The 18,935-nt window shown below is 37.3% G+C and overlaps 1 protein-coding gene across 2 annotated transcripts in view; it reads left to right on the top strand.

The window, feature by feature from the left end:
* LOC117153179 (uncharacterized) overlaps nt 1-18,935 on the top strand; it is a 140,188-nt gene that overhangs the window by 46,333 nt on the left and 74,920 nt on the right. Inside the window, exons 2-3 of one of the 2 annotated variants that reach the window (XM_076622694.1) lie at nt 6,795-6,923; nt 18,706-18,883. The gene's annotated coding sequence lies outside the window, so the exon portion shown is untranslated. The remainder of the gene's footprint in view (nt 1-6,794; nt 6,924-18,705; nt 18,884-18,935) is intronic. The other variant, XM_033326948.2, reaches the window with a different exon arrangement.

Here is an 18,935-nt window from a genome sequence, read left to right as displayed (position 1 = left end):
ATTTTAATAAATACTCTGTATATTTTATAAAAAATCATCTTCTAGTTCTTCCTTTTATAGTGAATGAACGCAGTAATAGAAAAATAAAATTCAGCTTTTGTCCATTGTAGTATACCTCGCAAATGGGTTTCAATTGTTCTTATTCATTCCATAGCCTTATTCGTTCCTTATCTATCTAAGCTCCACGAAATTTTCCTAGCGTCGCGATATTCACCGTTAAATAGTTAAGTCACATGTAAAGCCCCTTAAAATTCAGGATCGTTTCGAGTGTGGCGGATGCCTATCCTAACCGCATGTAACAAAAGCTCGCACATTGGTGTACCGCGCGAACAACTATAGGTCGACAAGTTTATCGATGGTTTTACGGCTGGGTCCCTTTTGCCGTGACCATTCGATTCAACATCGTCGAAGGTTTAGTACTCGGCGTGCAGGCGCCGCTTTTATTGCGCACCCTGAGTCTGCTTCCTTTTCGTTCGGACGTTCATTCGTCTCGTAGATCGCGAACGTTTAGGGAACTGTTTGGACCAGTTTCCTGTTATTTTTGTTCGTCGACTTCCTCGACTGGAATTAAATTGCTGATACATAAGGGAATTTCGAATAAAATTTACACGTAGAAAATGTATGTACGCAGAGTGTTCCATATAACGTAATAATATAAATTAGGAGATGATATTACGTTACAAAGTACATCGAAAATGAAAAATTAAATTTGTTTCATACCAGACTTTGCTTTCGGGAAAATTAATACTAAATTTTTATTTAATAGACGGTAATAAATCTTGCTTATGGTGTAATATTCCCAGTCATGTTTGCTTTACTGGGTAGTGGAGAAACAAGATACGTTTGATCATTTCGAAAATTGGTGAAATTATTTCTCATTCCCATGGGTATACACTTTTGCTTTTCGTATTTTTTCATGAAATTAAATTTCTACTATTGCATCGTATTGTATCCTGGTTTCATTCTATGTTCTCACAAGTCGAACAATAAACATAAACATGAATAGAAATGTATTAATTTACAGCGATGTCCATTAACCGTAATATTTTTTCTACGTTTTAGATTTATTCTTATAAAATCATCCCCTATATTTTGTAAAATCGCAGAAACACACACCTTTTTTATTTTCTAACATGATATCTCTAAATAATGTATAACCAGTAATAAATTATTGTACATTTAAGGACAATTAATTATGAGACCGTTAATGAAACTCCTAATAAAAAATTTCAATTTCATTAAGCCGACGTATTAAATTTCAGAATCGATACAGAGATATCTTTTTCGCTCTACTTTCACATTAATTAATCGGTCGTCGATGAGCCAACTTTAAAATTATCGTATAGATTTATTAATTAAGAGATAGCTGAACCACGCAGGTACATGTGTCCAGCACGGCTTGATTCGCTGCTGGGTTTAAATTAGCGAGATCAAACATAATTAAGCGCACGGCCCGATTTAATCTTCGTCGAGGAACCCGTTGAATGATTTCACAATACTGTAACGTTGAGAGAATATACGCTGAGGCTGGATAGTGGTGGATATTAATGTTTCATTTACACGGCTTAGTGCACCCTATAATTATATCTGGGACCGTGATATATACAGCTTTCATTGTATTTGGTGCATCATGCATATGTCTTGTTTGGCAAACGAGTTGCACTCTCTCTTGGAATTACTTTATTTCACTAATAATTTTGTTTTGTATAATTTCGATGTACAAATTACTTTTAATTAAAATAGTAATGTACGGTAGAAGGTGATTAATCGTGGTTGTAAGCGAAAGTACCATTTTGCTATGACAGAAATGGAGGAATTAGTAATGTGCCATTTATACAGCATATACTTCATGATTATATCTGCAATTGCGAAATGCACGAGTTTCATTCAGTTAGATGTTCTATATGTCTTTTTCAGAATTATTATATTGTATTAATAGTTATAAAATGCTATTTTTAATTAAGCCATTTAAACGATACTAGTATATATAATTTTTATTTAAATTTGAGCACGATTTCCAAAGACACAAAGATAAAATATTTGATCTATTTTGCTTAATACATTTCTATAAATATATTTAAGAAAGTACAATTCTGAAAGAAAACAGAAAATCATCTTTCCTTCTCCGGGCTTAATCAACTCGCCCCTCAAGAGTTTAATGAAGAAAATAAATAAATAAAAAGTACTATAACGGCAAAGGACGATTAATCGTGGTTATAAAACAAAGCACAATTTTACGATGACAAAAGAGAGGTATAATTAGTAATTCCAAAGGAGCTTAATTTCTCCGAATGAAAGTTTCGCACGAGTCGCTGTAGCTACTCGTGTGAAAACTTTCCAGGCAGTGAAAGTTCGCCGCTCAGCAATTTCGCGTTCGAGAAATTGATTGGAATATCTCGAGACTTGCAGATTGAAACAGAGAAGTTTCATCAATGTTGAAGGGAAAAGGACAGATCGTAAAACTTCTCCAACTTTCAATTATGGAAAAAACACGGTTAAGAATCGGGCGGTCAGAATTCGTTTTCCTTCCCGAGAGTAAGATTAAAAAATCATTCCTCGTTGGCTACCGCTCCTCTCCGATCTCTGCTTTGTTTCTGCTTTGTATCAGGAAGGAAGCATTGAGCTTGAAATGCTCGAGCTCGAGATGCAACTTCCTTGTAAAGGACCGTCTTTGAAGTTGAAATTTCCGAAGTTGTGCCAGAGAGAAACGTGGTCGAACTTGTTGCAAATATTAGGGGCGAAAGCGAACGTAGATAATAACCGTTTCTGTAACGATAAAGAGGTTCATCGTTTCGGAGAAATTCTCTTTCTCCCTGTTCGAGACGCGTATAAAGAAGTATAAATTAAAATGACTCCGTCTAAACCTGCTTTACTTCATCGGCCATAACTAATTAAACACGGTCTTCATCACCTGCTGCGTTTGATCGTTTAAAAATGTAAATAACTTTGCTTTCCGTACCGCGACAAGGCGCAAATTACGAAAAACGGAAGACGAGGAGAATAATTAAGGCGAGCGAAGAAAATCACTGAGAAATGTTGAATAGAAGATAAAGAAAGTCTTGAGGGCGATGCGCGATTCACAAAACTGCGTCGATTTTTTTGGAAAATTCTCAACCTTTGTATCTAGAAGCGGTCGGAAGATTTGTCTATATGGAAATCAAAGGTGAATCACGCTGGCTGACGCTACTACAACCACCGCGTCAAAGCCTCTTTTGTTCTCCCGTATGAAAAGTCGTTGAAATAGTCACCAGACGAAGTGGAGGTACACGTACAATTTCGGATCGACACGGTAAAGTTGCTTTCGAAATGGCTGGGTAGATACGACGGGATTGTTTCTGTGGTGCAAAGTCCGTTTCAAAGATCTCTCTTGCGTTTGGACATGTCGTTAGTTAAGCTTTCCAGTTCTCCATTTGATCTTAAAATTCAGATATTGAAATTTGTAATTTTAATTTCTCATTCTAATTAGATTGTTAACTTAGATGAAAATGAGTTTAAGACATAAAATGAGAGGAGAGGAAAGAGTCGACGATCGTCTAAAAGAAACTTCGCTTTCTTTCCGGGTAGACTTTGATCCGACGTTTTTCAAAAATTAATTAAGTTTCGGACTTTAGAATTTTTAATCCCACTGATTTAATTAATTATTTTTAATTTAGATGAAAATATGCTTAAGATGCAGAATAAGGAAAAGGGATGGCTATCATTTGAGGAGGAGTTAGGGTTCCAAAGTTTTCATATCAAAGTTAATATATAAAATAAATATTTTTAATAGGAATAGAGATAGATGTGGCGGGTAGAATGTGAAAGAAGTCGAAAATCGTTCGAGGAAGGAACAATTTAGAAGCTTACGAAGAGAGGAAAGAAACAGCTTGGGATATTCTCAAGGAATTTCATACTTTTGACAGTAATTGAAATGTATTTCCCGGTTACGGGGGAAAATATGGGTGGATTTTTTCCTGGACGTTCAGGTTCGCCCGATAATGCCACGGTATCTCAACGGTAACGGATGCGAAATTCTCGCCGCACCAACTTTCCTGCGATTTTCTCCTTTCCTTCATCGTTTCCACGGAATTTATGCGAGACGCAAAACTTTCCGCTGACGGTAGGTATACTTTGCCTTGGTGTTCTTGAAAATGACGAGTTACTTTTCTTGAAAATAAGTAAAAAAAAAAAAAAAAAGAAAAGAGGAAGAAATAGACGAATTAAAAACGATCGAAATTATCCCTATACGTTGAATTATAAACTAATACATAGGAAAATGTTTGCTCTTCGCCACTGATAGTCACCCTCCTAATTTAGAAGGTACACACTTGCTTGAGTCAGAAGTAAATTATCGTCTAGGTATTACAACGATTTAAACCGTATTAAGACCCTGAGATGTGTTTGAAGTCGGTTGGGAAACTTCTTGGAAGTTTATGTTTCACATCTTAAAATAATCCAGCCACATTTCTCCCTATAATCCTCTATCCGGAGAACGGAACAAACTCCATGAGTAAACTCATCTGATCCCGAGGAAATTTGTGTTCTTTCGTAACTGTAATTGGATCCGTAACATTCAATACTATAGAAACGAGGAATTTAATCAAATCACAATTCCATCTTGCGCTATAATACAATAAAAATAGCAACGTTGATTTTTTCCACACAGCTTCACGGTACCAGCTGGGAAGTAATCAATCGTCGCGAATTTCTTTTCCGTGGTAGATCGATCGCATCTATCGAGTTTCATTTCACATCTCTTTCGAGTTTTCCTGGTGCCTTTTCCCGTCTGCGTCTCCAACTAAGTTCAGATAGTTCACGAGAGGTGCTTGATAAATTTTCTTCAGCAGTTTATAATAAGGCAGCTCATTCTGCACTTCCCCCTCCCCCCTTTGCTCGTCTATCATCCTCCTCTTACTCGCGTTTCGTGCTAGTCAACCGTCGACCCTGTCTACTTCTTTTTCTTCTTCGTTTCCAAGACCTTCATCTCGACCCTTTTAGAAGTAAACTCGCTCCAAATTGCCCCTAGAAATCTCATTTCCACTCCGATACCTCCCTCCTGGAAACCGATTCTTGCCGAAAAAAGAATTACACAAAGTTACAAACGGACACGAACCTCGTATACTCTATGTCGTAGCGATGCCGTGTGCCCGAGTGACACGAACAGCATGAGGAGGTCTGCGAACTCCTGCAGGTGAAAAAGAAGAGACAAGGGTCTGAGAGTGTTAGCACGCAAATGAATGTGGATCAGGGAGGATTGCAAGGACAGGCTTCTTCTTTTTTTTCTATCACTACCTTCGAGATCATTTTCTCGATAGGGGTGACGTTCTGGAAAATTGTAGTTTACCTAGCCTGATCCGTTCTAGGTTCTTTCATCGGTTCGCGTTTATTGAATGAGCGTCAGAACGGTTCAGTACTCTCGCTATATTTTCTAATTCGTTTCCTTAAACCAAACCTACATCCAAACCTTCACCCAAGATTAGGTTTATGGTTATGGTTAAGGTGTTGGGGTCAATGTTTGGATGAAGGTTTGGATGATGGTTTAGACTAGAGTAAAAGAAAAAGCATCCTCTATTTTTGGTTTTTCTTCAAGCCTACAAATTTTCACTCAACTCGAAGACACAACGATCACGATCTTTTCTAATTAACAGCGAGGAGCGATGGAGCTTGGCTATTTTAATTTAGGTAAAACAACTTCTTTTATTGAATTTTAAAAGAGCAATTCTGTATTTCTATTTTATCGTTGAACATGATATTGTTTGGTTTATTTCACTCATTAAATGGAATAATATATAATTATAATTATAATTATATATATAACTATATAATACTATAACTAATAATAACATATATATATATAACTTGCGAGACAATTTAATTGAGATTCAGTGATTTTGGGGCACATTTTTCGATATTAATCTGATAAAACTAAGTTTGGAGTAGCTATAAAACGAGCAACGCGAGGGAAAATAATGGGATTTTTCGGGCGAATTTTGCACTAAGGCAGGAAGTTTGCACGCAATTAAGCCGTAGTCAGGCGCGTCAAATTGAATGTTGCTCGATTAATTTTCGTTGGTAAAATATTCGCCGGCGACTCCGCATTGCTCTGTCTCAAGATGAAATTTAATTATGCGAGTTAGCTTCACTCGGCCACACCGCGTTCCCGACGTTTTTTTCACACTAATAGGCTTATTAGTTTGTTATTCGTAGCTCGACGCCGCTACCTGAGAAGTTTCATGCGACCACCACGGACAACTTTAATTGGGTATCACTTCATTCCACATGTGCACCTTTTTTAGTCCTCTAGATCTCCACCGAATGAAATAACTTGTTATTCTATCGCGCACCCGTGCCACATAAACAGTTCCTGTCTTACGCTTTTATTGCCACTTGTTATTTACGAAAATCAACAACACATCAAACAAACCACATCAGAAAAAAAGTCATAGTATATGTTAAATTGATATATTTTAGAAAATTGATTTCTTATGTTCTCTAAAAAATTGTTAAAACTCTTTATGCTGTAAAAATCGCAAAAATATCGTGACTGCATTATGGAATAAAAATTGCCTGGTCCACTAAAAGACGTAGACCATAGCGTTCGTCTTGAGAACGGGTTAATTAGGTAAAGAATAGAGGAGCGATAATGTTCGAGTGTGTGCCGTTTCATGAGCGAGTAAAGAGCCATTGAAAATAAGGCTGCGTTTAGAAAACCATTGGCAATGCCGCGCCCCTGCTTTCCACTTAACCTTAAAACACGAAATTCTCGTTTACTGTTCGCCACGGAGATTGATAAGCGTTATTTTGATCTTTTGTAGGAAGTAGCTGAACACCCGTGGGACAACGCGATTCAGGGTGGAAACAGAAGGCAGAGTGAGGCAAATCCAGAACGACGGGGGAGTGTGACTGAATAATCGTGGAAACTTAAAGAGAAATTCTGGGTCAAGGTGAGTTTCTTTCCATCTCGAATAACGAAATTTTATTCTTCCGTCTGGGACTCACGGTACTAGCCTCTCGCAAACTCATTATTATAGTACTGTACCTTTATAATTTGTGTAAGGGTGGAAATTAATTGCCAAAGAAATTCCTTTCTTTAGAGTATTTCATATTTAATTCTAACTCGATTTCGCTTTAACATATTATCGTTTATAGTACAAAAAAAAAAAAAAAAAAAAAAAATATTCTGCCAGAGTTCAGTTTTACTTAATCGGAACAAGATCTTCATCAGTACTTACAAATTACGATGCTTCTGGTACAATTAGCAGTACCATTTTCTACGACTACGCCATTAGTCGAAGTTCTGTTGGAGATTTCTTCTAACTTCGCTTGAGAAGGATGCTCGAGAAGAACAGAAACTTGCGAATAAATTTTGATTGCCAGTTACGAGTGAAAGCGGGCAAGGAGGCTGGCGGTGATGATTGTCTCTGTTGCTAATTAATTTCGACTCGCCGATTTCTCAAGAAAGTTTGAACGAGGTCCGGCGTAACTTCTCACGGGACGTAACCTTAAATGAGGTAGAGAAAACACTGGTGTATAGGGGAAGAGTAGAAAAGGATAGTCGGGGCTAGGAGAGCGTGGAAATCCTAGAAAGCCTCGGGGTCAGATAGCACGCTGGCGACGGCATTTGAACTTTGTCTAAGCAGAAACAGAGTCGTTTCCGAGTTAGCTCGGATTAATTCTGAAAGTTCCATGAGGTAACCCTCGAAGGGTTGAAGTACGGGTGTCGAGCTTCCGCTCACGGGATCTCAGGGGGATGGTTATTAAATTTTGATACTCCGGATTCCTGACTTTCCCTCCTGACAAACTTGCGTCGTTTTCTACGCTACACTACCAATACTGTTGTGAAACATTCGGAATAATTTCGGCTGTCGAAAGTTTCTTAGTACGAACGAAGAGAAGTTTTGGCCGTAGCGCTAGCAAATTCTAAATGAAAGTTTTCGTTTCAAATTTCAAATGTTCCAACTTACGAATTTTCAAATTGCGAATAGCCCAATTTTTAGATATTCAAATTAAAAGTCGTAAATTAAAATTGCCAAATTTCAAGTATAACCATTTTCTCAACAAGGTTTCTAAACATTTGTATTTCCAATAATAGTCACGATAGTACGGGTAAGAGAGTAGAGTAGGAAGTAACATTATCGGCGATGAAATCTGTTCTAGCAATTGTGAAGGATTTTTTCTTACTGATTATAGCTGCTAGCTCTGAAGGATTTGTAGACAAGAAACGAGCAGATGCTAAAGTTCCCTAGAATCGTTGGGATAGTACGTCATACAAACATGTCGGTATATGCACGCGAGTTGAGGTGGGGCGAAATTTCAGACCTGAAGATTTCGTTGAACTAATACCCGTGGGGCAAGAAATTGCAAACAAGATCTTCTCGTCGCCACCTCAAATTAATCCTTCGCGTGCAACAGATGAGACTTTGCTGTATGTGGCTCCTTGCTCATCTTTCAAGTTGCATCTCGATAATGATCGCCCAAACAAATTGGTAAAACGATTTGAATATTTCGATATAGATTTTTATTAATCTTTGGGAAATTCTTTCTAACGTTTTAGTAATTTTTTTACATTATATATCCATAAAACCTAAAATGAAAATTACAAAGTTTTCCAAAACACTGCATTCCTAATCCTGATATGTAGGCTGCCGTTTCTTCAAAAAGAACTTCACAAATGCTCGTACTTTATTTCACGAGCGTTTCTCAATTTTCAAGGAGAATTTGAAGCACAAATTTAGAAATTGCTCAGTGAAATGCATTGGTTTCAGAAACACGAGAAAGGATTTCCAGACGGAGAAAAACGCTTCGAATTTCTTCCAAGCGATTCTGTCAATATTATATGGTCCGCTGAATTCCGACCTGTTTAATGAGATCATTTCCGTTTCTTTCTTCTTTATTCCAGTTTCCGTGTGTACCTGTTTTATCACTTTACCAGCGAGGAGAACATTCTCACCTTTCCACATTATTTCTTTGAAAACTCAATAACTATACGTAATTGCTTTCTGTCGTTTGCGTCTTCGCTCATTCTGGCAATAAAATACTTCGTTCTCCGCCTTGTCACGAACACGGCTGCGTTTTCTGTAAAACGACAACAAGTCGATACAAGAATCATTTCTCCGCGACGTGAGTCTTGTTTCGTTCGAATTTCAGGATTTCATTTAATTTCCTTGCCTCCTATCTGTCATATCAAACTGTCGTTTCGATCCTCCGATTGCGCAGAATAAGCTTGGTTTTCCTGTCAAAGTGGAAATCACCTTGAATCGCCCTGCTTAGGAAATCAATGAATTCTCATACTAGTTATAACATTATTTTTAAGGCAACTTCCATCTTTGCAACATTCATAATATCTACCGTTATATGATTTTGTTAAAAAATTATCTCAAAAGCTCATAAAATATCTCTATATTCCCTCCAATATTTTATCAAATCCTCTTTTACCTTAATCCACAATAATTCGGAACATAACCACTTTTTCTGGACCAAATGAATGTCGTTAGAAGCAGTGCCACCCTCCCGTAAAATGCTCTGTATCTTGTCCCGAAGCGTCTTCCGGTTCTCGAGATATTGTCGTTCAAAGCGAGACTTAATTTGTCGCACTTCTCGTACCTGACACTCGCACGACATCACAAACCTGCCTCAAATTCGTATCCCATTGCGTGCACTGGTCAGCGGTAAACGCTGACGCAACAGTTTTTTTTACTGTTGCTGGAAAAAAAAAATAGGTCACGGTGCATCCAAGAATTCAGCGCTTGTACGCTTGCACTTTGAGGTTCCGTATCTCGGCAACCATTTGAGATATCGGCATGAAGTAAACCGCGTTTTAAAGGCCGTGCATCCTAAAAATATATTCATAAGAAAATTCGTAGTTTTCCCGGGTGTATTTTGCCTCAAAGAATATCATTACCTTTACGTTTGAACGCTATTAAGCGGTTCTGAATAAATTATAGTTGTGTTAAAGGCTTCGACTGTATGATTCGTGACACTTTTCAGATTTTGCATGTTTTTGTGGTCTTCGAAAGACGATACTCGGATGATGTGTCACCTAATAGTTATTTGTCGGATTTGGACAATGCATTTTAGTTTCTTGATATTATTTTTGTATTTATAGTTCTTTATTATTATTATTATTATTGTTGTTACTAAAGAGTCTCGGTGTCCCTTTCAGGGCAAAAACGTGCCAAGGTTTAATGAGAGAAGATACGAATGGAAGGTTTTGGAAAATTTCGAAACACACAATCTGAGGTAGTTTTTCACAGTGCCGAATCAACAACTTTGGAGAAATTTGCTCTTCGGGTATATTAATCGGTAGATACGTACGAATCTTTGCAAAGACAGAATGCTGCTGCAAAATTCACGAGTACTGACAGTTTGCACTAATCCTGTTTAAATGCGTAGCAATGTTACGACGAGGATCGTGAAAGGGAGTCGGGATTTTCCGATACAGTTTTATTTTTGTCGCTGGTAGGTCGAACGAAAATCTTGTTTCTCGTCGTTGGTTCGCATAGCGTTCTCGACAGCGTAGCGTCGTTAAAACGACGTTAGAGACCTCACCTATGGGATATACGCAGTTATTCGCTCCCCCCCGGGAAATTGCTTGTGAAAGCTTGCCGTACATAAAACCCTTTCCAGCTAGCGAGCGGCGCGGAATAAATTTTTTTTCGAAAAGCTGTTGCGGCGATACTTACTCTCGATGTCCCCGTAGAACGATGCGGGCCGATTGATCGCAACAGAGTTTTCCATCGGACACAAAAAACGCTCTGTTCTGCCTGCCTTGCTTCTCTTTCCATTTCCTTCGCAAAATAACAGGACAAATCAGATAACGAACCGGGAATAGCCAATCGGATTTTCAAACGGGACACAATCCAGCTTGATATTGGAAAGCTCATCGTACAGAGTTCGATGAAATTATTCGACGCTAACACGTTGCTTTCTAACTTGATTTCCAGCAAATTTCCTGCCGCATTCATTCGGCGTTTCCCGGGGATTCATGTAATCTGTTCATGAAGAAACTTGCTCGCGAACAGGATTCCAAGAAAAATCGAACCTTGTGATCCAACGTCGACTGATTTGTGCGTTGCGAATGGTCGAGCTGGATATACGTCAAGTGTGTTTTATCGCGGAACGTAGGTCGATAGGCAGATACAGTCATTACAAATGGAGCAACTGATAACACTCGCGCCCCTGTGTTTCCAATTTTGAACTCCAGTTCTATATAACTTTGCTCTACTTTCGTGCTATCCTTCGTATCACGCAAAACCTCTAATTCACTCAAGATATACTGCAGTAGAGTGCTAAAATACTTGAACACACGACTCACTAAGGAGACAAAGATCCGTTTCAACGACTCTTTCCAACCAGGCCGACTGATAACAACGACCAAAGGACAGAGTTTGTAAGTTTAATCGCAGTTTGACGGACGTTGCCCCAATTTCGCGATGTTACGTGGTATTCTTGTTATACGAAATACGTCACGACGGAGATCGCCAAGAAGGCAGGATACCACTTCCATGGTACTTCGCCAAAACTCGTCAAATGGGAAACGAGCCCGTTACAGGAGCGTTGGAAATTATTCGATGGGATTTCAAGCTGCTTCAGCTGCTCGGGTAACCTCCATAGAAGCCATATTCTGAAAATTGAAAACATTTCACGAGCGAATGGATAACGAAACGATGAACAGAGTGCACTCGGATTATCGAGAAGTCGCTTGACCAGAGTTGGCCAGTACTAAATGGAAATCGGTCATTAGATTTTTTTCCACTGGCCGCAAAAAAATGCGTATGTACGGAAATTCGATGTGAAAATTTTCAGCGATTTTCATTGTTAGTATCATGGAGTTACATGGTTTACAAAGTGAGCCTCTCGTAGTAGCACTTAGAAGCGTGCTCCGGCAGCTAAGCCCATCTCTGTTGCTGCAACTGTGTCAAACATTATGCAGGCAAGCAAAAGCCACTTGAAATGCAAATATTTGCAGCGGGCGTAATTAAAGCCCTTGTAGGTTTCAGTTGTTGGATTGGCACCCGTTGTTGGGAAAAATATTGTCCTTCGCATAAGAAATTTCTTTACAAGGTTTCTCTGTGAATTTTTGCAAATCATCGACGAGATAAACTTAAGAGTGCCGAAGAATTTTATTCCTTCGTGTGTATTATCAATATTTTCAAAGATACAATGGAAGGACCTTTGAATATTTAGTACCTTTCGTATATTTATAAATAAAATAAAACAATATTGTTCTAATATTCTTAGAACGATATTATTGTTAGGAAGTAAATGTAAAGAGATCCGCGGACACATTCAACGAAAAACATCCTATAAGACAATAAGGGCATAGAATATTGTAACAGAATTCTATTTCCATGGTGCATATCGATTTTCGTGGATTGGAAAATTGCGAGGAGGTTTGAAATAACGAGTACATGCCGTTATTGGATCGCTGTTATGGTTGCCTGGAAAAAGTACCGGTTTTTATACTCGAAGGTCTATTGAAAGGGACTTTTCCCTGATACTTGCTGAATCGCTGGCAAATTTAACGAGACACATTCTGTAGATTATACGAAAGGGAGCGTAGGATTTTGAGATATCAAACATTTTAAAAAACGTTGTTATTTTTAAATCATTTGTAAATCGATAAAATCACGTTATTCGCAGAATCTTCCATTTATAACTACAAAGCAGCAATTAAAAATTGTTATATCACGAACGATGAAGGTATAAATGTCAATGGAAGACAATAACACATAGATTGCGTAACATTGCAATATGTGTTTTACGTTGTAAAGGATTCTTTTGTATTTTATTCCGTGCGATAAAAAGTATTGTTTCAGTGGTTACAAAGTATCGAATTCGTCAGTGCAATCGAATGTTATTTACGAACGATTGCGTCTGCTGGTATAAATATTATATCTACGCATACACGAGAGCAAGATCTCTTTCTGGGGGAAACATGCGCGTGCTTTTTTGCGGTGCGCTGGCAGAACGTAGTTTAAAAAGGTTCGAAACGTGATCTCGAGCGAACACGTTTGACCATTTGTCGAGAAAATTGGAATTCCTTTGGCAGAGAACGCGTGGCGATACAAGTGAAATAAAACGTTACAATAATTTGCAATTTAATCAAATAAAGAAAAGCATTATCGCCGATGTTCATTCTCTTTCATCGTTTGGTTAATTTTACGCTTGAATACTAGAGGGAACGAAACTTTCAGTTCCACTTAAAAATCAACGATTATTTCTCCGCCTTAAAATTACCCATATAATTCTTCAAACCAAATTGATCCATCTCGGAACAAGAAATTGCATTAGTATCTCATCCTATCTGCCCTAGCAATTTTCTGTGAAACCAGAGGAAGAATCTTTCGTCATCTATCTTGACGCGATGCAAGCTATCTTTGCAGGCCGACTTGGCCTGACCTGTTTTAATTTTCAATTTCCACGGGAACAGGAAGCAACAACCACTTGGCTCGATAGCCAACCTTCAACTCCAGAGAACCATCTCGTCTCGACAATTATTTTCGAAGTGGTTACGGATTGCTGCGATCAAGTCGATTAAATGTTAGTAACGCGAATTGATCGTGATCTTCGTTCGATTTCCAACATCGCGTCAATCGGGAGAAAACCGGCATTGATTTTCTTTCCGCCTTTCGGTTGGACCGGAGGTGTTTATCCGGGAACCAAGGGTAGGAAATTCGTGACGAGTTGGGGAGAACGAGCGGAGCAACACCGGAGAGACATTTCCATCACAAAAACGGCCGCTTTCGGTGGATCAAACCGGGAGGACGCCACTCGAATATGTATGGGGCCGAAAGGGGCCATCGGTACTCGACAGCCCTCGTTCGGGATATTCATCAGGAGTCCAGAACTTCCGTTTCCTCGAGTTCAGGTGCTGGATCAATTCATCGAGTGGAGATGAAGGGGTTTATGGAGATGAAGGAAGTTAAAATTAAGATGATTGCTCGCTGGGATTTTTGCGAAAGAAGCGGATGTGCAATTTCTTGAACGATAATCTTGAGTTTAATATTCTAGAAGATTTAAATCAAACAATTTAGGGGGAAATTTTAATCGTCTAATCTGTTGAGCTTTCGACATTGAGAAATCAGATGGAAGAGCAATTATCGAGCCGGCGATTGTGCAATTATTTTAATTCGTCGACGTTCGCAACGATGACAATTGGATGGAATTTTTACAAAAGGGAGGGGAATTGAGAAGTGAAATTGGAAAAGGATTCTTGGTAATTGTGAAATTATTTTTATTCACTTATTATTGATTATTGATTATTCGCTGTTGGCTGGGATTTTTACGAAAGAAGAGGATTTCACATTTTTTAAACAGTAATCTTGAATATAATATTCTACGAAATTTAGAATAAATATTTAAGGAATCGGTAATAAATTATCAAGATTGTTACACGTTGGATTTCCAATGAAGAGAAATTGAAACGACAGAAAAATTCTTGATAATTGTTGAAATTCGTTAATGCTTATGGCGATTCATTTTTTAATATCGCTTCTTACGACTTCCGCAAACAATCGTACAAACGAGATAGAAATTCCAGTGTTGTCTGCCATTCCGCGTAATAGGATAAAGTCAAAAGAACTCATAGCATGGAATTGTTTTTCTACTTACCATTGTGCTCAATTCGATAAGTAGGGCATTGGAACAACATCGCAATGAACGGGCGCGGTGTTTCAGGACCTACTTAGAGAATTCTTTAAATTAAATTTTCTCGGTGCACCACTTCCAACGTTTACGTAATTTTCATTTCTTTCCAATAACAATCACGCGTATACATTACAGAATATCTGTTCCCGTTAATCAACGTTTTCCAAGCAGTTGGTTAAACACGAAAACGCAAGCGCGCGGAATAACGCTCTCGAAAATATATAGACGCAGTTAAAGGATTTTCCAACGTGATGTGCTCTAATTCCTTCCTACGTTCGAATTGAAATCAGTGAATTATTTCGAATCATTCTGGAAACTTGAAGAGGAATCTTTGCGTCCACGATCGTCGGCGAATCTCTCTCTTATTCCACTTTGAAAAAGTTTGGGATAAAAACGTGGCGTTACGAGGACAAGCGTAAACATTTTTGAAAAAGGATTTTTGAAAGGAAACCGAGAACGATTTATCAAAAGATCGGATTACCTCAAGGGGACGTGTTACTTGTGCTACAAAACGTTCGAATTCCGTTCAGGACGTTTCTGTATGGTCATCAAGGATGGAATATCGTGGTCGTGGAGGAGAAAAAGGCATGAGTTATGTGGGATTGCCGTGACCCTCTTGAAATCGTAACGCCGAATCAATGGTCCTTCGTTTGGTTGCCCAAGTTTTTCTTTTCTACCCCCGCCTCCCCTCCCCACCGCCTTGGGATTTTTGTTGTGACTCGAATAGAATTGGAAGGATGGATGACGTATAACCGAATATAACTGCGAAAATCCGATGACTGTCCAAGGAAAAGGTAACAAACAAAAAAATTCCTTTCGATAGAATGATTTTATCCGTGTATCAACCGTGAATGTCGAGAATCGTTAAATTGCTCGAAACTTCAGGGACAATTTCACTTCGTTTTAAAGATATATATATGTGTGTGTGAAATGTTTATATGTCTTTTGGTATCTTTGGAAGTTGACAAAATTTAAGAAGCATGTGAGAAGACAAAATGGGAAGAAAATTCGAGATTTCTGTAAGAGTAGAAGTTTCTATGGTGTGCAGTTATGTTGCTACGTCGGGTCCTGGAAGTTAACGTGACCGTCGTGCGAAATCCCAGTATGACCATCGAGAGAACGACAATAACCTTGAGGAACGAACATTTCCCAGACATTACCGATCTCTTCATCGATGTATCGTACTATTTTCTATTTTCTAATACCCAGTGGAACGTTGGAATACCTTCGATACCATCCGTGATTTAATATATTTGATACTTTATAGTTTTTTTATAGTATTGCACAATACTGCTTCTTTTTCCTATTCGGTATAAAATAATACTCACGTTTCGATGTTGAAATTATACACTGGTTACACGAAAGTTTAAACACTTATCATAGAAATATTTCATATATATAATTGTATGTGTTGTATAAAACATTTTGAAATATCGTTAGCACCGTGGTGAGACATAACTATCGTGATTGTATTGGTCAGATTTAAAACCAGTCTGAAAATGTATGTAAAAGTTACAAAATATTTATAAGATATTGCAAACATATATCTATTGTTAGTAAAAAATGCTTAAAAAATCTTAGACATGTGATATGATCTATAAGGTTTTGATTTTATTTTATTTATCTACCATTCTATTCTTGTATCTTATTAAATTTTTTGATAAGTCTCTTTTTATTATATATTTGTATTTTATATTCATAAAATGAGAATATACAAGTGTTCGAATATTTTTGTAAGTCAGTTTTGTTTGTTAATATGACATATTCTTGAACGTATTCAAAGGATCAAGGCTCTATCTGTATTTTCGGTGTTTGAATTATTTAAACTGACCATGAATGTTATCGACATGATCGTTTTCGGAGGTATTCCGGCATCCTCGGTTGTTTCACGTTCACAGCTGATTGAAGGCAATTTAATTTAATGCGCATTCAATATTTAATCCACTTAATATTAATCGTGATAGAGCTCTCGCCGCTTTCATTATACCTTTCAACCGTTTCATAAATGGAAAATTTCTCATCTACAACGGAACCGGTGTCGATTTATCTCAACGTTACAGTCGAATGCACGCACAAAAATATTGAAAAATGAAGGAACATCGTTTCCAACTCTTTGGTACACGATACAAAAGCTTTTCGACTGTGAAAAACAGATTTCTCTTTTATTTCCCATCATTTCAAATTTTGCGCAATAATTGATTTATTATATTCAAACCTAACTTTATGAACTTCTCACTGGTTCATAAAAATGTTTGATTTTATAGAAATATTTTCTGAATATATCATACGTATTATATAAAACATTTGGAAATTTCATTAGCACTGCAACGATTGTCATGACCATATTGGCAAAATCCGAATCGAATCTGAAGATTTGTATAGCATAAATATACAGGATATTCATTGCAAGTATACACTTCCCCAAAATCAACAAAGATTATACTCGTAAGCCACAGTATTTCGTGAGAAGTTTCAACATTAATTATATGTTTGTCTAATTTCTTACTAAGTGCACGTTTGTAATAAATGCTTGTAACTTTTAGATGTTACGTTCTTGGATTTGTTTCAAACTTTACCGATATAATCATGTGTCTAGGTTAAGGTGCTAATGAAATTCCAAAAAGTTTCGTATAACATTCGCTATATTATATTCGTCTTTAAAATTTTCAATGATATGTGTTCGAATCCTCTTGTGGTGCATTGTGTGTTAATATCAATATTGAAAGGTAAATGGAATTGATAGAAAGGCGAGTTTGGTCAGTCGTGGAATTGGTTTTTAAATAGAAGATTTACGATAGCTTGTCTCTGTAATTCGTATAATAATAATTTGCATCGAACGTCGTTGACAGCAAAAAATTCGACAGAAATATGTTCGCGAGTCGTATAAACGTTAATAAATTTTCATTTGATTCGGTCACGTGCATCACGATATTCGCACAGGTCGAGACAATCTGCGACGAGCAACCGTTCAGAATTTATTGCCGGATCTCCGAGCGGGACTACGTGCCCGTGTACAACTTTATCAGCTTTAAAGGCGGCTTCGAGCTGATATGCAGTCCAAAGTAAACATAATGCTTCGCGATTATAATCAACTTGTTGGATTCGAGTATCCCCGTTCCACGAAAAATCGCCATACGTTTGGCGATTTTGTCGAACTATTCGGAAAGTTCGTAGAGAAATGTAACAAAAATTCGAACTTCATGTATTTTGATAGATCAATCATTCTGTGGAACAATATATGCACCGTTTTTCTTTTCTTTTTTACTCACATGGTTTCTCTCTTTGGAAAACGATCGGAATTTTTCATAAAATTTATTAGGAACTGAAACAAATAATACTGGAATTACATTTATTAAAGTGGACATAGAATTGATATATTCTCCACGCCTGTCGTTGCCTCAAGCAAATCATTGTTACGTATTGTGATATTATTTTGTTCTTTCTTGTTCGACTGCCGGGTGATTCCGGTGCATAAGAACGAAGTGTGAAGCCCATAACAATGATAGCGTACGAAGTATTCCCTTTTACTTGCTAAATTACAACAATATTATATGACGAATATAACGGAGGAATATGACATGTTACATTTTTCATTTATTACGGAAAAAGTAAGTTTAAAGTTCAGCCGTCAATCAATCTGAAGTTACCAATATTATTGTTCTATTTTGTGTCAATGCTAAGTACATGTTTTCCTATCCTCTTCATAATTTTAAAAATATTGCTTGTCATGATGAAATTTTAGCTGCTATTAGCTACTAATCATATTAAAATAAAGTTTTTTAAACAAAAGGTTAAAATAAGAGAATGAGAAAAAATGAACCTATAAAATTTTCTCCAGTGATTTTCATATGTGAGATATTAATTTATTGTTAACCTTTTTTAGTTTCCATTATTCTTGACAAGTTCCAAATAAATTTTCATTTGTTTAATCTCACGATATACGCAAAAAAATATATTGATTACGAACTTTCCGAACAACCTAATTTTTTCTTTGAACCAATTCTGCTAATACCAAATAAAATGAGGATAGCTCGTAAAAGGTTGATGATTTGATTAACGTGAAATATTTTTCTGTAGACTTTATGTGGTCGTAGACGAACCAGTTCTCGACACTCCGTCGACTAGGAGCGGAAGTAGAGATTCGATACGAAAAAGCAGCTATTTCGGGGAAATTAGTAGCAGAGGTAGCGAAGAATTTAAGGTCAAATCTGATGTACCGTCGACATTGATGTTGTCCGATATTGAGATACTGCAGGTATATAAAACGCTTATGTTAGAAAATTGGAGAGTTTATATGGAGTTTTATA

This window comes from Bombus vancouverensis, chromosome 11, assembly GCF_051014615.1.
Source record: "Bombus vancouverensis nearcticus chromosome 11, iyBomVanc1_principal, whole genome shotgun sequence".
NCBI lineage: Eukaryota > Metazoa > Arthropoda > Insecta > Hymenoptera > Apidae > Bombus > Bombus vancouverensis.
Note: the sequence above shows the minus strand (reverse complement) of the source record. Positions and strands in the feature narration are given on the sequence as shown.